Source organism: Sciurus carolinensis, chromosome 17 (genome assembly GCF_902686445.1).
Source record: "Sciurus carolinensis chromosome 17, mSciCar1.2, whole genome shotgun sequence".
Taxonomy (NCBI): Eukaryota; Metazoa; Chordata; class Mammalia; order Rodentia; family Sciuridae; genus Sciurus; species Sciurus carolinensis.
Genome location: NC_062229.1, coordinates 18515928 through 18542486, shown reverse-complemented (window position 1 = coordinate 18542486; position 26559 = coordinate 18515928). Strand labels below are relative to the sequence as shown.

The 26559-nt window shown below is 41.7% G+C and overlaps 1 pseudogene; it reads right to left on the bottom strand.

Moving 5' to 3' along the window:
• Positions 1-18560: 18560 nt before the first annotated feature.
• On the bottom strand, positions 18561-19501 carry LOC124968177 (olfactory receptor 7A17-like; annotated as a pseudogene).
• Positions 19502-26559: the final 7058 nt, after the last annotated feature.

The window sequence follows — 26559 nt, the reverse complement described above, 5'->3', positions numbered from 1 at the left end:
ATTAGCATCTGCATATCAGGGAAAACATTCAACCTTTGGTTGTTTGTGCTTGATTTGTTTTGCCTACCATGATATACTCCAACTTCATCCATTTATCAGAAAATGTCAGAATTTCATTCTTCTTTAAAGCTGGGTCATATTCCACCATATAGATATACCACATTTTCTTCATCCATTCATCTGTTGAAGGGCAGGATGTCCACTCTTAGCAGTGTTATTCATCATAGTACTGCAAGTTTCACCCAGAGCAAGTAGATAATTAAAATAAGGACATTCAAATTGGAAAAGAGGAAGTCAAATTGTCCACTGCAGATGGCATGATGTTGCAAGTTTATTCTTAGTCGACACATAATTATACACATGTATGGGGTATGGTGATAGTTTTCAATGTGTGTACCATGTAAAATGAGCAAATGTATGCATTTCCATGTCCTTTGTTGTGTAGAATCGAAATGCCTATTGAACACCTGTTCAAGGCAGGTAATTCCTACTGTGGTGGCATTTCTATTCTGTTGTTGACTAAATATTCTGACTATTCCCATATTTATGTGCTGAGATCCTAACTCCCAAAGGCCCAAATGGACAGATCTTTTAAGCCTTTGAAACCCCACAGGAATGAATGTAGAATGAGGATTCTAATAGTGCAGACCCCCAAAACAGAATTCTTTTAAAAAATGTGTAATAAAAGATACTTAACATATGTTAATCTCAGGGAAATAAGCATAAAAGGAAATAAATATATGTCTTTGAATTATCAAACATTTTATAAATAAAGACTAAATGATAGCTCTTCCCTACAGTTATTATATTTTTAATTGTTATGGGAAAAGTGTCACAAAACCAAGGGTTGTATTAGTCATGGTTTTATATCAAGGGCTCAAAATTCACCCTCTTGTTGAAGAGGGGAATAGTCAATATTCTATAGATATCAGGTATGTGTCACCAACACAGTCAGAATTTGGGGGCTCATGAGACAAATGGTCTTCCTCAAGTTTTGGAGACATTTTAGATCAGGGCTGGGATTAGGTGTTAGGAAGTTATCTCTCTGGAAGGCAGAAGATTTCATGGAGAAAGAGGAATAAAGACTAATTCCCCAGACATTGAACCTGTGTCTTGGGAACAGAGAATCTGCAAAAATTTACATTTGATGGAGAGCAACATTCTACAGGGAAATGATGTGCTTGGGGTTGGAATAGCAAGAGGAAAATGTGCCTAATCAGAGAGCACACTAGCTTTAAGTATCCTCCCTTCCATTCCTCAGCCCTGCAGCCATGGCCTGGAGGGGATATGGTTGTCTCCTCTGGAGTCCTGCATCTGGTGGGCACTGCTGCTTGACTCCTTTCTGCTGTCTTGTGTGTAAACAGCTTCTGTCTCCCTTATCAAACATCCCAAGAGGAATATGGTTCCATGAGGAGACCTTCCATTCAGTTCACATCCAGGTGAGTCTGAGAGTTCAGTAGGTGCTGCAGAAAAGCATCTGAGATGCTGGACACCAAGAATGTGTACCTAAGGTCACCCGAGAGCTAATCAAGCCCTGCCCAGGGCTGAGAAGTTGCTGGGGTAGTTTGCTGAATTGTCTGAACACCATGCTGAAATGACAAATCAGTGTTGAACTCAGCAGTGGGCCAGGTCCTTGTTGGTAATGTAGTGATGAAAAAGACAACCCCATCAGAATAGGGAGTGGAGGCTCAGTGTGGTTTGTGTGTAAGTGGAGCACGTGTCCCAGGACCTTTGCAAACATTTGTATGAAAAAGAGAGATGAGTCATCTGTGGTGACATAGAGCAAAGTGAGGAACTTCTTATTTCTGAGATGGAGCAGCAATTTGATGAACTTATTATCAAATGCCCATTTTCTATGGTTGTCAGCATTTCTGTGGAATTTTCCAGTTTATTCTTTCTCTATTGACTTTGGGACTGATATTTTGGTGATGAGAAGTCTTACATCATATTCAGTAAAATAGGTCTATCTTATTACTTCTGAATTTCCTGTCTTATTTAACGAAGTTTTGTCCATCCATGAACTTATGTGACATGTTTTTGAAGCTCCCTAGTGTATTACTTACTTCCATATCGTGATTGTGTTAGTCAGGGTTCTTAGAGAAACAGAATCTACAGGAAGTACGATTATATAAAGGGGATTTACTAGATTGACTTACAGGATCAGAAATTGGATAGTGAACAATTGACATCTGCAGTTGCTGAGCTGGAAGATTCAGTAGCTTCACAGTCCAAGAAGCAGAAGCCCCAGAACAAAAAAGATCAACAGTGCTACCCTATTCCGAGACCAAGGCTTCTGAAAACTACCAGCGTAATCACTGGCAGAGTCCACTTTGGAATAGTGAAGAAGCAAGAGTCTGCTATTCTCAGAAGATCGAAGTAGTGATCAAGAACCTGTTCAAGAAGAGCTGAGCTTGCATCTGCATCTGCTTCCTTGTTCTGCCAGCTTTCATTCCATCCTATTGGGTGGTGCTGCCCATGCTTAGTGAGGGCTCCACTTTAGTTCCCATCCCACATTCCAGTCATTCCTAGACACGCCCTCATTAACACAACCAGAAGCCTCTATATCATTGGCATCTCTTAATCCAATCAAGTTGACTATTCAAATTAACCATTACAAAGGTCTTAAACTCCTCTGATATATGAGGTAGGGGACGACCTTCACTTCCTCTGCACAGATAGCTACTTAGCCAGCTTTTATTCACCTATTCAAGGTTTTCTAAGTGAATGGAGATTCACCTTTGTCATATTGTCAGCATCCCTGAGGCAGATTTCCTGAGTCATTCAATGAAAACTGAGCACCTGCTGTGTACCAAGCCATTTGAGGAACAGTCTACATTACATTCTTTCATTCTAGGTCTTTGGCAACTTGATTATTAACCTATTAGTATTATATATGTTCTTTCTCATTATAGTTGATGCTCCATTCATTAAAAACTATAGTTGTTTCCATTCAGATAAACCTGGTTTTTTTCCCCTGCTGTTCTTTCTATGTCACACTTTCTCCTGTTCTTTAAGTTTGATCTAGACCATGCACACATATTCGCACACTCATGAAAACAGGGAGAATGGAGCAGGTGGAGTCTACTGGTGTGCACCTCGCATCATCGTGTCTAATTGACTGTGATAAGTGTGCACATGATGTGATGCCCTCAGGGATGCACCCACTGCACACAGGATTTTATTCAGTGTATAATGTTAAACTTGTCATGGTGGGTGCAGGGTTTTGTAAAATGTGGTCTTGCTTTATTTTAGTACCAGGGATTGAACACAGAGGTCTCAGCCACTAAGCCACACTCCCAGTTCATATATATATATATATATATATATATATATATATATATAATTTTAATTTGAGACAGGGCCTCACTATGTTTCTGAGCCTGGATTTGAACTTGTGATTCTCCTGCTTCATTCTCCTGAGTCACTGGAATTGCAGGCATGAGTCACTGGGCCTGGCTTAGAATATGGTCTTAGGAGCCCTTTGACTTTTGAATGAAGGCTACAATCAGGACAAGGTGTGCTCATGAGATTTGCCAGAATATGCCAAAGTGGAAGACTGGAAATAATGCAGAAAATACACCACACAAGAACACTGAGAGAGGGGTTGGTCTCATCTGCTACTGTGCACACAAACCTCAGTGGAACTTTTATTTCTGTGTCTGTCCTATTTCACAGCAGGACAGATAGAAGTTGCTTTTCCCTGTGAAATCTAGAAGTGTTGATTTCCTGGAAGCAGGAAATAGAAGAGTGGTCACCAAGTCTGGGAAGTAATGGGTGACACTAAAGGGTAAATGTGGGTCACCAGGTCCCAGATCCCAGGTCCATTCATGGAGTCAGAGTTGGTGTTTAGTCGCACAGTAGAATGAATCTTGTCAACAACAACATTTGATCTATTTTAAACTACCTATACGGGTGTGTTTTCAAGTCTCTCAACACAATGAACACAATGTTTGAGGTGGTAGATATGCTCATTACCCCAGCTGGGGCATTACACAGAGTTTACATGTAATGAAACTTCACACCTCCCCCCAGTAATAACCTACAATTACTGTGTTGAACCATTACTCTGTTGATTAAAGATTAACATTATCCCCAATTTATTTCATCACTACTGAATGGCACAGAAATATCTTTTAATATTCCCTGTAATAATGAACAATTTTTTTCATTCTTTGTGTATTTCCCCTTATGGATTCTCATTTTCTTCTTCCCTTTGCTCTCATTTTCCCCCTCACAGATGATTATTGTGTAGGATCTTGGCATGATAAAGATACGATTACTTTTGTTTTTTGAGAATTTTTTAATTTTTAAATTCTGTGTGCTTGTCCTCAGGGAGATGTGATTGAAATTAAAATGCCACCAGAAACTAAGAAGGCTCCCAGGCCCCAGGCAGGCAACTCAGAGCCCGTGTGCACCACCCTACACTGTGTTGGACTCACGGGCGCTGTCCCTGACCTGCTCATGTGGGCTCCAAGTAGGCACAGTAAGGACTGTTAGATTGTTTTATGCTGTTTTTCTGTTACACTCTTAGCAATTCAATGCAGCTGATGGTTCCTGCTGCACTAAATAATTTCTTCCATTCTTTCCACCTCCTATTGGTAAATCCAAAGCATACAATTAATAAACATTCGATGTTTAAGGAAGTGTGAAATGCCTGCCCTGTTTCACACTCCTCTGTTGTCTACAGGGAGACTGTACCACACCACCCAACACCTGGGTCTGGACAGTGCCTCCCATGGTAGGAGCCTGTGTCCCTTCTGTGTCCCTTTTGAGTTAGACAAAGGGTGATCAATGTGTGGAATCAAATTTATTGCCTGGAGAGATTCATGAAGAATTGGTAAACCATTCTTCTGAGTGTGTCTGGGAGGAATCAACCTGAGAATGTGGCCACAGAAGCAGCGCTTATGTGAGAGGTGCCCATTCTCCTAACAAGGGAAGAAAGGAGAAGCAGTAGAATCTCATGGGCCTCTTGCATCTTCTTCTTAATCATTGAGCACATCATATTGGCACACGTTCTAGTCAGGGTTGTCCAGAGAAAAAGAAGACACAGAAAACAGATAGAGGGATTCACAGGATGATAGATAGAGATGCAGATATTGATATAAGATTGACTCACAAAGTCAAAAAGGCTCAGTATATCCATAATAACTGTCTGCAGCCTGGAGGTCAGAAAAGCCAGTTTTGTGACTCTGTCCAGGAAGGTGGAAGCTGCAGAGCCCTGGAGGTCAGTGGTGCAGCCCCTGATCCAAACAAAAGGCTAACAAGACCCTAGAGGGCTGATGGTGCTGGTCCCACAGTCCAAAGACAGGAAAAGCAGAGTCTGACAGGGAGGGTAGCAGCAGGAGAGAACGTGCCCTGCTCCAGAAGGAAGACCCAGCCAAGGCTTCCCCTCCTCCACCTGTCCTACCATCCAGCCCCAGCAAATGGAGGAACCCCCACCACACACATTCAGGGAGGGTCGACTTCACCCACTCCCTGACCCCCACACAGCTCTTCTCTGGAAACTGCCTCCCAGACACACTCTGAAGAAATAATGGTTTACTGATTCTTCATGAATCTCTCCAGGCAATAAATTTGATCCCCCACATTGATCACCCTTTGTGAGCATCACTTTATTTCTATCAACCACAGATGCTTAGTTGAACACACCTCACAGAGCAAGCCTTGAATGAGGTGCAGGGGAAAAGGGAGGTGTGTACAGTGATGGAATTGGAACCCACATAATAGTGCCCCCAGTCTGATCTAAGCCTTGAAAATGCTATGCAGTGAAGGACTCCTCCATAATCAGGTTGAAATGCAATTGCCATCACTGTGACACTCTTGAGAGGTGGTGCAGTGAAGGACTCCTCCACAATCAGGTTGAAATGCAATTGCCATCACTGTGACACTCTTGAGAGGTGGTGCTTGAAGAGGGGTTAATGGATTCATGCCATTAGCCTGGGAGCAAGTCCTGCATCCTATCGGAAGTCCCTTCTGATGTGGAGGCCAAAGAGACTTGTCATTTCCAAGAAGTCTTTCTGTATGGACTTCACTTGGGGATATGTATTTGCCAGTGAGATTCTTTGGGCAGTGATTGTGGTGCAGACTGTGGGCACCAAGCTGAGTAAGAAAACAAACCTCTGACCAGGAGAGAAATGCCGATGCTCAGTCTTGAAGCACACTGGTCTGTCAGAATGCAAGTCAGCAGGAAGAGCCGTTGAGGTGCTGATGCCTGGAGGCAGGAGGGACCCACTGTGCACAGCTGTGGTCGTGGGGTTTCCGCTTGTGGAACAGTTACAAAAGAACTTGGTTGTCAAGTGAAGTTTCTTCACAGGACGAGTTCAACACATGACTGGGTTCTTCGGTAACAATAAAAAAAAAAGTAACAATGTGATTTATGTCATCCGAGAAGAATGTTCTTAAGAACCCTTCACCCCAAAATGAAAAAGTTATCTCAGTGGTGACGTGAGATAAATGGGAATTTCCAATGTTGCTGATCCAAGATTGAAAGCACCTTTGAGGTATGCAAAGGATAGAGGAGAACACTCTTCACATTACAGAGAGGGCCTAAAACTGAACAAGGTGAGCTATGTAACAATTTTTTCCCCATTGGTACTGGGGATTGAACCCAGGAAAGCTCAGCCACTGAGCCACGTCTCCAGTCCTTTTTATATTTCCTTTAGAGACAGGGTCTCACTAAGCTGTTCAGAGCCTTGATAAGTTGCTGAGATTGGCTTTGAATTTGGGATCCTCCTGCCTTAGCCTCTTGAAATGCTGGAATTACAGATGTGCACCACTGTGCCTGGTTAGTTACATAACTTTTAAGAGAAGTTGAAAAAGAAATAGAACTCTGGTGATCAGATCACCATCTGATCAAATAGTGTAATTTCCTCCTGTGAGGCTTTGAAACATGTGATCAACAGCACTGTTATACTCAGGAGAATGAGGGCTTTCACAGTTTCCCTCCATAGAGTCTCCTCAGAGTGCTCTTGATGTCCTTATTCTTCAGACTTTAGATGAAGGGGTTCAGCATGGGGGTGACCACAGTGTACATCACTAAGGTCATTGAAGTTGTACGTGAATTTTTGGTCACAGTGGAACTAAGGTACATTCCCAGGAGGGTGCAATAAAATAAGGAGACCATGTAGAGGTGAGAAGCACAGGTGGAGAAGGCTTTGTACCTGCCCTGAGCTGATGAGATTGCATGGATGGAGGACACTATCTTGGAGTAGGAGTAAAGGATGCTGGTGAGGAGACCACCAGCCAGTAAGATGGCAGGAACATACATCACCATCTCATTGAAAATGGTCAGAGCAGGGAAGGTGGACCAGTTGAACAAGTTCACAGGAAAAGTGGGGGATTTCCAGGTCTGTGCAGAAGGAGAGCTGCAACACCATTAAGCTTTATAATAAGGAATTCAGCTCACTCATGATCCAGGATGCCAGCACCCACAGTCCACAGAACCTGGGTTTCATGATGACCTGTAGTGCAGGAATGACAGATGGCCACAAAGTGGTCATAGGTAATTGCAACTGGGAAGAAGTTGTCCAACCCTCCAACTAATGCAAAACAAAGCAAAACAAAACTGAATGTGTATGATGCAGCCTGCATAGGTAATGGAGTTACTCTATGTCTGGATGTTCACCAGCATCTTTGGGATGGTGGTAGAGGTGAAGCAGATATCCAGAAAGGACAGGTTGGAGAGGAAGAAGCACATGGTCGTGTGCAGGTGTGAGTCTGAGGTGGTGGCCAGGATGATGAGCAGGTTCCCCAGCACAATGTCCAGGAACATGGAGAGGAAAAGCCCAAAGATAAGGGGCTGCAGTTCTGGGTCCTCTGAAAACCCCAGAAGAGGAGAGTCTGTAATTTGTGTATCATTTTCTGAAATTTGCATGTCATTTTGTGGTTTCATGTGCTGTGGACAGAAAACAAACATGACTAATATTTGTATTAAGTTCCCTTTAAGATGTCCCTGGTGCCATCTTTGATTAGGATCCAGAGTCCCTCTGTACCTTTTCCTCAGTATGTTGTTTATATTACATTTTTAATGAGCAACTTTCATGCCCTTGAGGAATGTATATTGAGTTGCTACCATGTTCCTGGCACTGTCCAAGTCATGAGCACAGAGTGTGGAAAGACTGAAACACCTAAAATCCAATCACAGCGGAAGAACAGAAGCAAACAAATGATTTTGAAAAATACATACAGAATTCAGTTTTTAATGCTTTTCCCAAAAAGGAATCATACATGCTGGAGAAGATAACTTGAACACTAAAAGCTATTTATATATTAAAACATCACATGACAGTCCATTAATACATGTATGTAATTATTATGTATCAGTTAAAAATGAAAAGAAATGACCCCGGAATGGATCACATAGTATTATTACTGTGAATCAAACATGGACAGGTAAGAAGGGAAGGAGATGTAGGTGCTATATTCCTATGGGGTCCAGGTAAGAGAGGCAAAGGTGATGTTTGAGCTGAGACCTGCAGGAGAGGAGGGTGCCTTGAGGTGGTCTGCAGAGGCCTGACCTGGCAGGAGGAGTGAACCACACAGGGGCCTAGAACAGTCTTCCTGCACACATCCAGGTACCAAACAAGGCCACGGTGGCAGACAGTGAGTCAGAGCAGGTGGAGGAGAGACACTGTCTGCACAATCTGAAGAAGGAGCTGCCCCCTGGCTGCTGGAGAGAGGGTAAGGTTCTCAGGGTGCAGAGTGTCCTCAGTTCCCATGTTGTCTTTTGTACTTTCAAAAAAATCAGCTTTATATAGGTGTGTGGTTGATATATGATGAATTGCACATATATAATCTGTACAGTTGGATGAGTTCAGGTATATTCAACCCTCACAATCCCATCGCCATATTTGATGTGATAGACACATCTGTCACTTCTCAGAAAGTCATCTTGTCCCTTTGTTTTTTATTTTATTTGTTTTTTTTTTTCCACTTAACATATGGTCTACCCTAACAGCAAAATTCCACATGCACAATGTCATACTGTTGTTGCCAGGTACTGAATTATACAGCAGGTGTCTGGAAGTTAGTCATCTTATGTAAATGTGACTTTATACCAGTTAACACAAAGCCCACATTTCCCCCAAGCTGCCATCGTATTCCAGGTATCTAAGGACTTCACAGATTTAAAGTTTGCCATATGTGGATTCATACAGTGTTTTTGTTTTTAAAAGTCTCCTGTGGATCAATGTGGATCCTCCTTATTTCTCTGTTACTTAGGGTTCTGGGGTCCATATCTTAAGAGTCACAATTTGGCCAGACAAGGAATCTACAAAAAAAGAAAATCATAGGCCAGTGCACTTGATGAGCAGGAGTGGAAACACCCTCAGTAGAACACTAGCACGTGACTGCATCAGATGTTAAAGGTCTTTCCCAATCTGGAATGGAGGAGCTCAGGGCCTGGCTCTAGGACTGTGCACTGTCCATCTCCACACATCCTGCCCTGTCCCAACAACCTGCCCTCTGCTCCTGGGATTCACCCCTGAGACCATTATCTCTTCCCTGGACTGTTTCATTTCCTACCTTTGCCATTTAACATAGGATCCAGTAAAGCAGAGATCTTACCTACTTTGTTCATTTTTGTGTTTTCACAAAGGCAGGCATGTAGGGAGAACAAAAAACATTTCAGAAATCAAGAGTCAAAACACTAAAAAGAATGATCAGATGAGTAGATACATTCAAAGCAATGGCATTCGATGGAAGTGAATAGAAACCTAGAATAAATTCTCAATGAATAATTTAAAAAACCCAATAATTTCATCCCGTCAATCTGGTCAATGAGTCTCTCATTCAAGATTTAATTGACAAAAACCTGAAAATAAAATAATAAAAAAGATACATTTCAATAGTGGATGAAACAATATCTAAAGTTGTCATTTATTCCTAAACAAATATAAATGGACAAACACATTTGGTGGGGACCATATGACTGAGCAGAGATGTGTACAGTCTCCAGCCAAGAGACCTTAGCCTGGGTCCTGTTCTGCTCGTGTAAAATGAGGCTCCATGGTTTTGAAGATCACTTCCAATTGTATGGTTTACGCTTTTGAGTGGTGGCAGATAACAGTATTCAAATTGACCAAATTTAAGTCTTATGCCTTGTTTCAAATATAAGGAAATGTTTATGATAAAATATTATATAATAAAGATAGCCCACATATGTGCACACAAATAATATTTAAAAGATTATCTGTTTTTTATTTTGGGGTAGTGGGGATTGAACTCAGGCACTCAACCACTGAGCCACATCCCCAGTCCTAGTTTGCATTTTATTTAGAGACAGGGTCTCACTGAGTTGCTTAGCCCTTTGTCATTGCTGAGACCAGTTTTGAAATCAAGATCCTCCTGTCTCAGCCTCCCACACCACTGGGATTACAGGCATGTGCCACCTCTCCCCGCTGATCTCAATTTTATATATATATAAAAAAAAGAGTGAACAAAGAAATACCCAAAATGGGACTCTGTGCGTTTAATATATAATTTTTTTTTCTCTCAGCTCTTCCTTAATTTACTGTTTTTGTCTTTCCCCTATTTATAGAAAACTTTAAAGAAGAATCTGTATGATAATCCACAAACATGACCAAGTTAAAGTTGTGTTAATTGTATCTTAAGTTGATAGCATCATTGTGGTCTCAATATGAGGCAGATCTTTATTATTATCATTGTCATTAGCTTCTTACATATTGAACTTTACAAAGTTATTTAAGTTTTTTTGTATTACCATGAATATACATCAGCTTCTTTTTTCTTATACTTGACAAGTATTATTTTGACATACTATACACTTATGGATGCTGTAGTTTAGATGTGAGGTGTCCCTGATGTGTGAGACAGTGCTTCAGAGAAGACATGATTGTGTTGTGAGAGCCTGAGTTCAATCAGTGAATTAATCACCTGATAGGACTGGGTGGTAAATGAAGGCAGGTGGGTGTGGCTAGAGGAGGCAGGGTATTGGGGGTGTGACTTGGGGGTGTGGCTTGGGGTATATACATGTATCTAGCAAGTGGAGATGTCTCTCTTCCTGATCATCATGTGAGTTGCTTCTCCATACTCTTCTGCCATATTCAGCCTCACCTGGAGCCCAAGTAATGGAGCTGGCTGCAGATGGGCTAAGAACTCAAGCTGTGAGCCCTCAAATAAACTCTTCCTCCTCTAAAAATAAATAAATAAATAAATAAATAAATTCAAATGTGCTCATGACACTGGCCAGAATAATGAAATTGAGTAGTTACCATGATTAAAGTATTCCAATAGATGCCTTTAGGAGTCTTACCATGTAGGTGAGCTAGATATGTTATATGCAGTCTCTCCTTCCTTCCCCAGGGGAAAATTCAGATGCTGATTTTTGATACCACTTGTACAGAAAGGCCATCTACACAAACACAGTGAAACTTCTGTGTATAAAAACATCTGCTTGTCAGAAAGACATGGGTGACCTGCAATTGGATGCAAAAGCATATGCCCACAGGAAGGTGGAAAGTGAAAGCTAGTTATAAAATTAGAACCAATATACACTTATCAGAGAAAAATTACGCCTTTGGTTTTTTGGGATTGGCTTATTTCACCTAGCATGGAGGGAAAGCGGGTAATGAAATTATGGAGGAATGTTGGATTGTGTAGAGGGTAATGAGGGGAAGGAAAAATGGTGGAAGGAGACAAACATCATTACTGTGTGTACATGCATGATTATACGAATGTTGTGACTCCACATTTTGTACAACCAGGGAAATGAAAAGTTGTACTCCATTTGTGTACAATGAATCAAAATGCATTCTGCTGTCATGTATAACTAAATAGAACAAACAATAAAACATTAGAACCAATACCAAAAGCCAAAAAAAAATACTTATGAGGAAAAACAGATGTGAAAGCAAATGGCAAAAGGCATATAAGAAAATGGGTTGCAACAGATTATGTAGAGAAACTTCCTAAATTTAACAAGTGACAGAAGGGATGGATCTGAGATATGACTGATGGACTTGACCAGGTGAAATCCATGAACTTCCACTTAGCCCCTCACCATGTGGCAAAAGAACTCAACAGCAACCAGCGAAATTATGGCAGAGTCTCCATTTTTTCCTTTGGGAAGAATCACATCAAAAGATAAAAGCACTCAGTGCCCACAAAATACTTTCACAAAGAATGTGGAAATGTAAAGAGAAAGGAAAGTACTAACAGAATATGCTCTACCTCTTCAGTAACAAAAGCACTTGGTTTTCCTTTTGCTTATCAGATACAGCTGTTTTTTTTCCCCATGTGAATATGAAGCATGAAAGAAGGCCTTGTGAAATTTATTTCTCAGGAACTGTTTCTAGGCAGTATTAGCAAGTGATCCATTGTCAGGACCTGTAATGAGTACAGGACCAGGCTCAGACATATTCCATGGTAAAAATTAAAGAAAAAATATTCTCGCTTCACAGCACGGATATCCACACCTTAATAATCAATTGTCCTACCCCAAAATTGCAAAATCCCTTAGATATACTCAATTTTATGGGAAATACCTTATGCCATTTCTTCAGTCTCATGCACATAGAATTATATTCCCATCACATAATGGTCAATAAGGATTTGTGCATTCAAATGTCTAAAAGACACCTCTCTTTATAAAATGTTGTATAAGTTGCAAATGAGTTAGTGAAGTAAGTACACTTAGTGTTCTCTCAGCTCTGGGCTGGGCTGGTTTGGCTCTCGGGTAACCTAGGTCAATTTTGTCAGCTTCTATCCTGCTGAACCTTTCCTGCAGTATCTGCTGGGATCTCAGACTCACCTGGATGGGGTTTCTGAGAAGGAGGTCTCTACATGGCAGTCTGGACTCCTCCTGGTTGGTTGATGATGGAGACTGAAGCTCCATCGCAGACAAGAAGGCAGGAGGGAGTGAAGAACTAGTCCGCTAATACACCTAAGGTTCCAGGATGTCCTGTCCAGACCAGTACTTTGCTGAGGGACAGCAGCAGAGGATCTATTTATAGCTTCATCTCTCTACTCATTAGGTACATCTCCTCTTATTACTGCAAACCCTGAGCACTTGATGTCCCTGTGGGTCACTGGTCAGAGCCAAAAGGATAATTGTCCTGCTTGTTCTCTGTTCCCAAGGGAGTGTTAGAAATCAGGGGACTCCAGTCATTATTGCTCCTTCTCCATTAAGCCTCCTGATTCCCAGAAATCTAACAGCCTTAGCACCTTTGTCCAATCCTTAGCTACAATTTCCCTCAAGTCCAATTTACCTGACTTTGCAAGATGACTTGGAACCTCCGAGCTCTTGTTTGTGAGGCAACACAGCTCTCGATGAATTCAGAGTATTTCATTTCCCTTCAGAGAATTTCTTATCATCAAGAGAGAGAATTGTGTTTACTTATTAAAAAACCACGAGGTTTCTATAACTCATCTTCATGTCTGTAAAGCACAGAGGAGGTTCACGCTTGGAATACAATGTAGGCATTGTCATTTACTCTTTTTTTAAAAAAAAATAAAATGGCACATTTGTTTTTCTAATTTTTATTTGTTCTAATTAGTTGTTCATGATATTTATACATTTTGAGAAATCATACATAAATGGCATGTAATTTCTCATTGTACATATTGTAGGATCACATTGGTCATGCAGTCATATTACAAAACATTTGGTAGTTCTAAGAGGTACATTTACATGTTTTAAGGCACCATGATCTGAAGTTAGAATTTACTGGACTCTCATTTTATTTTACAGGTGTTCATTATAACTCATTACTATTAGGGACTCATGTTACCTTTGTGGAAATGTGCCTCAAAATGCTAATACATCTGCCCTGAATTGAACTTTGTTGGGAATTTCATCAAGACGTTCCCAGTTCTGTTCCAGCTTGGTGGGCTCCACCAGGGGTGACTGTGCCTTCAGGAGAAACTTGCAAATATCTGGAGAAAGTTTGGATTATAATAGCTGGGTAGTTGGTACTGAACCTAGCAGGATGAACCCAGGGATGATTCTCAACATCCTATAAGAGACAGGATACCATATCACAAGGTATTATCTAGCACAAACGTCAACAGGGAAAAGTTCGAGGACACCAGATCAGAACTTCTCCAGCTTCAATGTGAATATGAATTGCTTGGGAGTCTTGTTCAAAGGCAGACTATGATTTCTGATTTGGCAGGTTTAGGGCCACTCAGTGCATTTGTTAATAGCATTCAATATTGTTGATGACCATCCTGGTCTGTGCATGATGGCATGCATGGAACTTCGAGGCTATGATGTGGATAAGAGTCAGGTTCAGGTATTTTGAAGTTCTCAAACTTCTCCACCATGAACACCTCCATCACCTCTGTTCTGATTTTAGGTGGTCAGATTGAACTCGGAAGCTAAGCTTCTGCCTAATCAAGTTGACACTTGCTGCCTGTACACTTCCCTCATGAAAGGAAATCAAACTTATTGACCTTGGCTCCTAATATATAAACTTGGTAGATTCCCTCTTCTCCGTGGAGTTTCTGTGTGAACTAAGTCATAGGCTTACAGGAAACTACCTGTCCAGCGGAGATGCTCCACAGACACAGCCATGTGACCATCACCTTGCTCCTCATTGTCTCAGGTCACTGTGACATCACAAGGGTATCCTGGCAGAGGAAGTGAGTCCAGCACTGACCTGCTCCTGGGAGACAGTGAATGGTGATGGAGGGGACGTGGCCCCAGGATGCAGGCAGGCAGCTAAGAGCCTGAGTCCACCACCCACCCTATGGTTCTTGGACTCATGGACACCATCTCTGACCCACCCATGGTGGGTCTAAGAAGGCACAGTAAATATTTTCAAACTCTTTTAAGCTGCTTTACTGTGCTACTCTTGAGAAATCTATAGAGCTGATGTTTCTTGGTGCATCAAATTATTTCTCCTTTGCTTTTAATGATTCCTGGTACAAATCCATAGATCATGATTCATGCCACTGGAAATATAAAATGTTTGCCTCTGATTCTGCCCTTGGAGACTTTGTTTCATATTTTATGACTAGTTATCACAAACCTACCCCCTACTGGGGGTCTTGCCCTGTCTTGCCTGATATGAATGCATTTCCTTCTGTGTGGCTTTAGACATGGACAAGAGGGTGGCTAACTTTGGGTGTCTACTTGAGTAGATTAAGGAATTCCATGAAAATTTGTAAATTTCATTTCTCTTTCTCTGGGAGAATGTTTCCAGAGAAGATTGTCATTGAGTCAATGGACAGAAGGCTGAAGCTTCTCTCCAGGAGAGCACCACCATCCAAATGTCTGGGAGTCTGGAATGAACAGGAGAACAGAACAAGGGGAAGCTCTCTGCTGCCTCTTTCTGCTGCAGCAGGTGTGTTCTCTCTGCTGCTGTTGCTGGGCATCCAACTCCAGTATCTCAAGCCTTGGCCTCGTCCACTGGTACCAGCAGCCTCTGGGGTCTTGGTGTCTCTCATCTTGGACTGACTGGTGCACCATTGACCTCCCTGGCACTGAGGCCTCTGGCTTCTTGGACTGAGGCACAAACTTGGCTTCTCTGGCTCTGCAGGCTGCACACAGCCATTGTGGAAATACTCAGCCTTTGTTATCATGTGAGTCAATCTCATATATGATCTCATATGTAATGTACATATTATATATTATTAGCTTTAATCACAGTAGAACACCAGAATTATTCCTCCAATCTGACTAACATTGTATCCATTCATTGACTTCTCTCATCTAGACCCTCATAATCCCCGTTCATGAGATGAGCTTTATTAAGTTCTCCCTGCAAGTGAAATCATGCTGATTAGTTTTTCTAGGTTCACTGAAGAGGTGTGAAGTGCATCTCACTGTGGTTTTGTTTTCTTTTTTTTGGGGGGGGGAGGTGGCACTATTATTCTTATTTATTTTCTGTTTTTAGAATGAGATGTAGATCACACATGTCAAAATCCACCCTTTCAAAGGGAATGTTTCAGTTTATTCAGAGTAGTGCAACTATCACAAGTATTGACCTCCAGAATATTTTCATCAACTTCCAAAGAAACCCAATGACTGAACTCATTCCTTCCTACCCTAGAGCCCTTGGCAAACACTAACGTACTTTTTCTGAACATTTCATAAATGGAGCCATATGCTGTGTAGTCTTTCAAAATTGGCTTCTTTACATTTAGCATATTTTTTAAGGTTCATCAGTTTTGCAGAATGAATGTGTACCTTGTTACCATTCATGGTTGTAAATATTCTATTACATGAATATACCACATTTTCTTACTGCATTCATCAGTTGATGGACTTGGGCTGTTTCCATTTATTACTTATTATGAACAGTGCTTATATGAACATGCATGCTTAAGTTTTTGTGCAGACCCATGCTTTCTGCTCTCTTGGGTACATAACTAGATGGGGAATTGCTGAGAAATATAGTAACTCCATATTTTACTTTTTTTGGTATCAGAGATTCAACCCAGGGGCAATTAACCACTGAGCTACATCCCCAGCCCTTTTTTTATTTTCATTTTAAGACATGGTCTCAATGAGTCCCTTAGGACCTCACTATGTCACTGAGGTTGGCCTCACACTTGTGATCCTTCTGCCTGAGCCTCCCAAGATGCTGGGATTACAGGTGTGTGCCCCTGCACTCAGCCATATTTAACTTTTTAAAATTTTCTTTTTATTTTTACAGAATGAATTTTGATTCACTGTACACAAATGGGGTACATCTTTTCCTTTCTGTGGTTGTGCACGAGGTGGAGTCACACCATTCGTGTAATCATACGTGCACATAGGGTATGATATCTGTCTAATTCCACCATTTTTTGGACGCCCCTCCTCCCTCTCATTTTCCTCTACATAAGCTAAAGTTCCCCCATTTCACTGTGGTTTTGATTAACATCGAGTTCACTTTTTGGTCTCCCTATGTAAAGTTTATTGGGAGACAGTCACACCTACTCCTTTGTGTGTTGTCTGTGATGGTTTCCACATTATGGCAGAACTGAATCACTGTGCGAGACCATCTGGCCTGTGAAGCGTGAGACATTTACTATCTTCCCCTCCACAGAGGTTCAATGGCCCCTCCCTTCAAGCAAGTGGGTCAGGTGAGAACAGTATTAGTGAATGTGTGTGTATGTGCATGAGCTTTCTTAGGTAAGAGCTTCTTAGTGGATAGTAGATAAAACAGGGGAAGGAATCCAAGTAGCAGGTATCCAAGTCCTCACCCTTGCAGCCTGTGACTATGTTACCTCACCTTTAGCACACAACTGTGAATGCTGTCTTTAAAATTTATAACAAATATCAAATAATGAAGTAGCAGATTATTATTCTTGCCATCCATTCAGTTTCCTTTGTTTATTGTGATGGTGAGATATTGCTATGTGACAAGCAACTCTAAATGCCAATGATTTAGTGTAATGCCTTTATTCAAATAGGGTCATATGGAAAAATTATTCTGAACTTGCTTTAGTGAAACAGCATGCATGTATGTGCAGGAGTGCTTCTGGCCTGATATCACAACACTGGGCAAGAATCCAGACTCTCTTGCAAGTTATGCTGAGGTTATGATGATTGAAGTGATTCTTGAGCAAAAAGGACATATACAATGGATGACAGTGATAATGTCATTCACTACCCCTCTAGTGGTTATCCAAAATTCAGAGAGGGGAGGATATTTCATTGAAAACAACAGAAGGATTCATTTTCTAGGCAGCACTAGAAACTTTCAAAAAAAAAGGAAAGATAAGTTAACAATGAACCCTAAGTCTTGCCAACCAATCTTCAGTGAGCAAACCCCCTTACACATGGAGAGTACTCTTCCACACTTCAGTAATATTATCTGAACTATGAAAAGACATTTTGCATAGCAATACAAGATGCAATGTACAAGTCTGTCATCATATTTGAGGTCCCATCTGACTCTGAAGCCAAATAATTCAACCTATTATTTCTAATTTACTTTCTGTCGCAGCATTTATTGGAGTTGTAGATGAGAGAACTTGAACTTATTTTTGCCTGTGATAATGGCAGATCTGTGGACACCGAGTTGTAGAAGGAAAATAATCCTGATAAAGAGAAGAAATGCTTCTGCTCAATCAAAAAACAAACTAGTTTGTTAAAACCCATATCCTAGGGAGGAGCAGACAAGGACAGTGAGGTGTAAAGAAAGGATGAACCCTGAGGGGAATCTCTGATCCTGGCCTCTCCTCCAGCATAAAAGGATGTGAAGGACCTACATTGTGAAGCAGGAGTTTTTCCATCTGAAGAGCACAGCACAGGGCAAGGTTTTAGTACAAACAAACCCAAACTAACTCGTATGGTCTATGTCCTTAAAGGAAACTATTCTTCAGAAAGTCATGTTGTCCCATGGAATAAATGGGAATTTCCAATTTTTCCAATCCATGATGGAAACCAAGTTTGAGGGATTGTGCCGCTGGTAAAGGGGATGCTGAGTGGATGCCTGAGCAGCAAGAATCCAGGGTGATTTAACAAATGTTCAGATAAGTGAAAATCAAAAAATGGAAACTACAAAAGTAAATATGATCCAGTTCTAGTTGCACAATCTGGTCAAAATATTGTATTTCCTTTCTCTGATGCTTAAAGCCTGGCCATAAGCAGCAGTTTTTAGGGGTCACTATAATGGAGACATTTTTATTTTCTCAAGGAGTGCTTTCAGAGTGCTTTTGATGTCCTTATTCCTGAGACTGTAGATGAAGGGGTTCAGCATGGGGATGACCACAGTGTACATCACTGAGGCTGTTGCGGTTGAACGCAAGTTTTGGGTCACAGCAGAACTGAGGTACATGCCCAAGAGTGTGCAATAAAATAAGGAGACCACAGACAGGTGAGACGCACAGGTAGAGAAGGCTTTGTACTTGCCCCTAGCTGATGAGATTGCACGGATGGAGGACACTATCTTGGAGTAGGAGTAAAGGATACCAGCAAGGGGGCCACCAGCCAGCAGAACAGCTGAAATATATACCACCAGGTCATTAAGGAAAGTGTCAGAGCAGGCAGAGTGGACCACTTGATTAGGTTCACAGAAGAAGTGGGGAAATTCCAAGTCTGTGCAGAAGGACAGGCGCAACACCAGTAAGCTGTGCAAAAAAGAATTCAGGTCACTCATGAACCAGGATGCCAGCACCAGCAATCCACAGAGCCTGTGGTTCATGATGGCCATGTAGTGCAGTGGGTGACAGATGGCAACATATCGGTCATAGGCCATCACAGCCAGAAGAAGTTTTCCAAAGCTACAAATAATGCAAAAAAATGCATCTGGGTGATGCAGCCTGCGTAGGTAATGGCCTTGCTCTGTGTCTGGATGTTCACCAGCATCTTTGGGATGGTGGTGGAGGTGAAGCAGATGTCCACAAAGGACAGGTTGGAGAGGAAGAAGTACATGGGTGTGTGCAGGTGGGAGTCTGAGATGGTGGCCAGGATGATGAGCAGGTTCCCTAGCACAGTGACCAGGTACATGGAGAGGAAAAGCCCAAAGATGAGGGGTTGCACTTCTGGGTCCTCTGAAATTCCCAGAAGAAGAAATTCTGCAATTTGTGTGTCATTTCGTGGTTCCATGTGCTTTGATTGACACCAGGAAAGAGAAAAATAACAGCACTAATTTTTCTATCTGGTTCCCTTTAAGTCATCCCCTGCTATGTCCAGTAAGAAATTCCTGTCCCTCTGTACCTTGTCCTTTCTGTATTACATGCTCCACAGTTTTAAGAGACTATTCCTTCATGAATATGTGGGATATAAATTGGGTCCAATTATGTTCCTGGCTCTGTCTTGGCAGTGAGCCTTTGAAGTAAAAGTACCTACAATTTATTCACAAAGAAAAACATATGTATGTAAGGAAATGAATGAAAACCAGGAACTGGAAGAGGATTTTGAGAATTTTCACCATAAGGGAATGATAGATATTTAAGCAGACACAATTTAACTTTATACAAACTATCCATGAATTAAAACATCACACCGCATCCCATATGTACACAGAGATTTTACATCAGTTAAAAGATCAAAAGACTTGGTGAATTCCACCTTTATGTATCCCTATAAATAAGCAATTTATAAAAATGGTAAATAGATGGACGCAAGGCCAGTGGAGTAAAGCAGAGTGAAAGGGGAGAGAGAAGGTACTAGAAACTGAAATGGAAAAATGTATATTCCATGCATGTGTGAGTATCTGAAAATGTACCTCACCATTAGGCATAGCTGTATTTTATTTAAAAACAAAAAAATCTTCATAAAAGAAATGATCCTTTAACATATCAGATGGTAATAACTGTTATAAAGAAAACATGGGCCGGTAAGAGAGGAGTAGATGGATGGAGGTGCTATTTTTTATGGGCACAGGTAAGTCAGGCGAACAAGATGACATTTGAGTGGAGATCTCAAGGAAGAAATGAGAATCAGTGAGATTGTCTGCAGAGTGTGTGCCTGGCTGGAGGAGTGAGCAGTGCAATGTCCCTGCAGGTGATGCTGTTTCAAAACCCAGCCATGGTGGCCACCAGAGCCAACAGGAGGAGACAGAGGAGGGACCTAGTCTGAGAATGGGGAGGAAGGAGGTGGCCTCCCTGACACTGCTGAAAGGCTGTGATCCTCAAGGTGCAGAGGGTCCTCTGTCCACACGTTGTTCCTTGTCTTCTGTTTTCACCAGCTTTACTGGAGGGTAGTCATATCTGAAGAACTGCATGTACATAATATGCACAATCTGGTGAGTTCAGACACATGTGGACCTGGTGCCCCTCACCCAATCAATGCTATAGACACATCCCTCACCTCCCAGAGTGGGCTTTGCAGTTTTGTTTGCATGTTGTTTTCTGTGGTAAGAACAATGAGCATGAGCTCTGTCCTCATAGCAGAACTTCAAGTGCACAGTGTCCTTTGTTACTGCCTGGCCCTGTGTTGCACAGCAGGTGTCTGGAAATGAATGATCCTATGTAACCCTGACTTCATATCCACCAAAGTCAGCTCATGCATCCCTTCCTGCTCTCCCTAACACCACGCTGCTCCAGGCGTCCATCAGATTGACATCATGTACCGGAATCATGCAGTATTTTGAATTAAATAACATTCTCTGGCTCCCTCCTGATATCTCTCTGTTATTTAGGAGTCAGATGCCTGTGTCATAAAAGGCACAGTGTGGCCAGACAACAAATGTACAAGAAAAGAAAATAGAGGTTTAGGTCCTTGATGAACACAGATGTAAAAATCCCCAACAAATACTAGCAAAATGAGCTCACCATGTTAAAGGATTATTCCCAATATGGAATATATGAGCTCAGGGACCCTGGCTCTGAGGACCGCTCACTCTCCATTAATGTCTTTAGAATTTCACACCTTCCTGGCCCTCTGTCCTCCTTCACAAGATGCACTCCTGTGGAGGTTCTGCCACAGATGCACTTGCTCCCTGGCACTCTTCCTCTGCCATCACAGTGTAAGATGCACACAGCAGAGATCTTACCTGCTTCGTTCACGTGTGGATTCACACAACCATAAAACAATTTAGAATGCAAAGGAAAAAGTTTAAAATTGATGGTTTGTACAATGAAAAGAATGACAGGTGGATAAATGAATTCAAAGCAATTGCATTAAATGCAAAGGGGTGAAAGTTTAAATAAATTCTCAATGCAATGTTTTAAAGTAGCCATGATATTATCCCATCATGAGTCAACATTGCATTGCAAACATATAGAAATAAAATAACAAAAATAAATGCTACCATACAATGAATCAAAATAAATAAATTATTATCAAAAAAAGCTTCCTTAGGAGCAGTGGAAGGAATAGTATCCAAGGTTATAATCCCATCCTATATAAACCCAAATGCATTCAGATGTGCTTATGACACCAGACATGATGGCAAGAATAATGAAATTAAGTCACATATGATTAAAATATCCTCACACCTGGCTTTACCTCACCTATAATAATGAATATTCATACCCAATGTACAGCAAGGGAAACCCCATGAATATAATGAAGCTTTTGGGTGTAAAATGTAAGCTGAGAAATATGTAGGCAAGCTTTAGTTGAATGCAAAATACATGTTCCACTGGGCGACAGAAGATGATTTCTGCTCACCACATAACTGACCACAGGACCTATGCATCACAGAGACTAACAGGCACTTCTCTTCATAGCACAGCACATGAATTGAGCTCAGTCCAGTGAACAAACACAGAGGTCTCTGAGCTCTGGGCTGAGCTGGCTTGGTTCTCAGGGACCTCTGGTCAATTTTGTCAGGTTCCATCCTTGCTGAACCTTTCCTGCAGCACCTGTCAGTGCCTCAGACTCACCTGGATGGGTGTCTGGAGAGAAGGGCTCTGTGTGGAAGTCTGGCTTCCTCCCTGGGTGGCTGATGATGGAGACTGAAGCTCTGTCCCCAGACAAGGCAGCAGGAGGGAGTGAAGCCCTGGTGCCCTAAACAGACTTTGGACTCCAAAAGAAACCACCCTGTTCTCTCCAGCCCCTCTCAGAGGGACAGCATCAGAAGATCTTTTTATAGCTCCCTACCTCTTCTCATTAGGTACAGTTCTTCTTGTTAACTCCAACGCCTGAGTCCCTGATGTCCCTGTGGGCCACTGGTCTGAGCAGAAAGAAAATTTCCTGCTTGTTCTCTGTTCCCAAGAGACCAGTTTAGCAATAGGGTGAATCTGGTCTTCATTACTCTTTGTTCATTAATTTCCCTTCCATCTAGAAGTCTAACCTCCTTAGCACTTTTGCCCAATTCTTACTTATAATTCTATTTAAGGTCTGAGTTACCTGAATTTGTTAGATTCCTCAGAACTCCAAATCACTGCCTTGTACAGGGGCACAGATCCTGACTTGTTTAGAAAATTGCTATTCCCTGTTTAACAAAGGGGAGAACTGTGTTCATGTTTTTAAATAAAAACCATGACAAGTTACTACATCTTTCGGTTTCCTATTGGTTTTTACAAAACATGTAGGTGTTTCATACTTGGAATACAAAATTTGTCATTTATTCCTTCATTTACGAAACTTTTGGTAATTATGAGAGGTATTCTAGATTTTTTATGCACCTTGGGTTGAATTTAGAATCTTTTGAGTATAAAATCATTGAATTTCTTCATGTCCATTGTAAGAATTTAATACTGTTAGGGACCCACTTTACATTTGCAGAAACGAGGCTCTGATAAGTTAAGTGATGTGCTCAAAGTCACAACTTCAGGAAGAATGAGATTTTCTCAAAATGTTCTTGGTTCTGCTCTGGGTCAGTGGTTCTTCCCCAGGTTGATGATGCCTCCAGGAGACACGGTTGACATCTGGAGAATTTTTTGAGTTGTAAACTGGGAGTTGGTGCTGTGCCTAGTGGGCCGAGGCAGGGATGCTGCTCGGCATTCCACAACACACAGGAGGATGCACCACAGAGTTACCTGACTCAATGGTCAACAGGGGGCAGTTTGAGAAACACTTTTCTAGACCAAAACTTTTCAAATGTTGATGTGAATATGAATCACTTGGGGATTTGTTTGAATGCAGATTATGACTGGGGAGATCTGGGTGGCCCAGAGATTGTGCATATGAAACTAATTCCCGGTTGATCCTGAGCCTGCCAGCCTCGATTGGTGGATCACTTTTTATAAATTGACGATAAAGTTGTATTCACTTAGAACACAAATCATAATGTTTTGATATATATATTTGATATATAATCCTGTATATTCACATGAACATATCCCTTGGTGGATATCATATATATGTATATGGATGACTAAATATAGCTCATTAACTTACACATTACTTCACATAGTGTTTTGTGATGAGCACAGTGAAATTCCACTCTGGGTACTTTTCAAGATATTGTTAACTGTGGTCACCATGCTGTGCAGCAGATCTCATGAGCTCACTCCACCTATCTGATGGAAATATGGTATTCTTTGACTGATATTTTCCCAACCTTCCCTCCCCAAAACAACCTCATCTCTGGTAACTACCATTTGAATCTTTATTTCCGTGAAATTAAAATGTTTAATTTGTGCATTTGAGTAGAATATTTGTGTCTGCCTAATTTCCCTTAGCATTATGACCACCAATTACTTCCGTTTTTTGGCAAAGGACAGGACTTCATCTATTTTTATGGGTGAGTCCTGTTCCATTGTGTATATGTGCTGTACTTTCTTTATCCATTCATCTGTTAGTGAGTACGTAGGTGGAATCCATGTCTCGGCTGTTTTGAATAAGGCTGCAGCAAATAAAGAAGTGCAGAATGTCTTTGGGATACTTCATTTGTTGTATGAATACTGATTATGGTTTAGATATGGGGTGTTTCCTAGAAGACAATGTGTCAAAAAGCATAAGAAAGTTCAGTGGTGGAAAGATTGGGTTTTGAGAGCTGTAACCTAATCAGTGCATTCATCCACTGAAAGGAATTTACTGGGTGGTAACTGGAGGCAGGTAGGGTGTGGCTGGAAGCATTAGGCCTTTGGCGTCCTGCCTTTGGGGTGCATGTTTTGCCCATGGTGAGGAAGCTCTCTCTGCTTCCTGATTGCTATGTCCCTCAGTTGTTTTCCTGCTCTAAACCCTTCTGTCATGATGTTCTGCCTCATCTCAGGCCCAGAGCAATGGAGTCGGCCATCTGTATACTCTGAAACTGTGAGCCCAAATCAACTTTCCCTCCCCTATGTTGTTCATGTCAGGTCTTCAGGTCACAGCAGTGAACAAGCTGCTTAAAACAAACAACAGTGGTGGCATTGCTGAACCACGTGGTACTTCCATTATTGAGCACCAAGGGTGTGCTCCAGCATCAGAGTGAAGTATGCATCCTGAGGCCTTCTCCCCTGTGAATGCCTCCCCCTCCTCAGTTCTGATTTTAGGTGCTGAGATGTGCACTCAGTAGCTCAGCTTTTGCCTAAACATGTTGACACTTGCCTCGGGAATGCTTCCCTGATGACAGGAATATTCCCAGGCCCCAGGCAGGCAGCTCAGGGCCTGATTCCACCACCCTACGCTGTGCTGGACTCATGGGCACTGACTCTGACCTGCTAGTGTGGGCTGCAAGAGGCACAGTAAGAATTGTTAGACTCTTTTATGCTGCTTTTCTGTTAAGGTCTTAGCAGATCAATGCAGCTGATGGTTCTTGATGCATTAAATCATTTCCCCCATTCTTCTCATCCTCCTGTGGCAATTCCAAAGCATACAACTTATAAACATTCGATGTTTAAGGAAGAGTGAAATGCCTCCCGTGTTTTACATTTATGGGTGATTGTCACTCTTCTGCTGTCTACAGGGAGACGGTACAAACCCACCCACCACCTGGGTCTGGACAGGGCCTCCCGTGGTAGGAGCATGCATGCCTTTTGTGTGCCTTTTGAGCTAGACAAAGGGTGATCAATGTGGGGGATCAAGTTTAATTACTTGGAGGGAATCCTAGAGACTCTGTAAACTGTTACTTCTGAGTGTGTCTGGGAGGCAGTTTCCAGAGAAGAGCTGTGTGGGGGTCAGGGAGTGGGTGAAATCGACCCTCCCTGAATGTGTGTGGTGGGAACTCCTCCAGTTGCTGGGGACTGACTGGTAGGACAGGTGGAGGAGAGGAAGCCTTGGCTGGTCTTCCTTCTGGAGCAGGGCACGTTCTCTCCTGCTACTACCCTCCCTGTCAGACTCTGCTTTTCCTATCTTTGGACTGTGGGAGCAGCTCCATTAGCCCTCTGGGGTCTTGCTAGCCTTTCATTTGGACAGGGGCTGCACCACTGACCTCCAGGTCTCTGCAGCTTCCACCTTCTTGAACAGAGTCACAAGACTGGCTTTTATGACCTCCAGTCTGCAGACAGTCCTTATGGAAATACTCAGCCTTTGTGATTGTATGAGTCAGTCTTGTATCTATATCTGCATTGCTATCATCCTGTGAATCCCTCTATTTGTCTTCTACTTCTTCTTTTTCTCTGGACAACCCTGACTACTAAAACAAATGACCTGCTGTATTTGGTAGAATGTGTGCCAATATGATGTGCTCGATGATTAGAATGAAGATGCAAGACTCTCATGAGATTCTACTGCTTCTCCTTTCTCCCCTTGTTAGGAGAATGGGCACCTCACACATAAGTGCTGCTTCTGTGGCCACATTCCTAGGTTGATGCCACACATGGAACAGAGAACACAGGACAGAGCAACATGCCCTGAGCCTACATTCAATGTCACTGGGTCTCTTCTTTCTCTTTATGAAAGCATTGGAATTTGACGCACTGTTTGTTATGAGAGCAAATAGGAACTGTACTACCATTTTATGGTGTTGAGAAATATTTAATTTTTAACTACCTGCCAATTAGACACTGCTGAATCCAAGATTGTTCAAGCCTGTTTCCCTGGGTGACTTGCAAATGGGAATTAAAAACTGGGAAGATGGGTAGAGGAGGTGGGTAATCAGTACCAAAAATAGAAAGAATAAGTTCAAATTTCCTATAGCACAGTCTGGTGACTATCGTCCTTGATACCCTTTCATATATTTTATGAACAACTAGATGAGAGCAGCTTGGAGGCTTCAAACTCATGTTAATTATCCTGATTAGATTAGTACATGTTACATGCATGTATTTAAATATCACACAATACCTAATAAATATGTACAACTTTAATACTTTAATTAAAAATTTAAAATATTTCATTAAAATGTT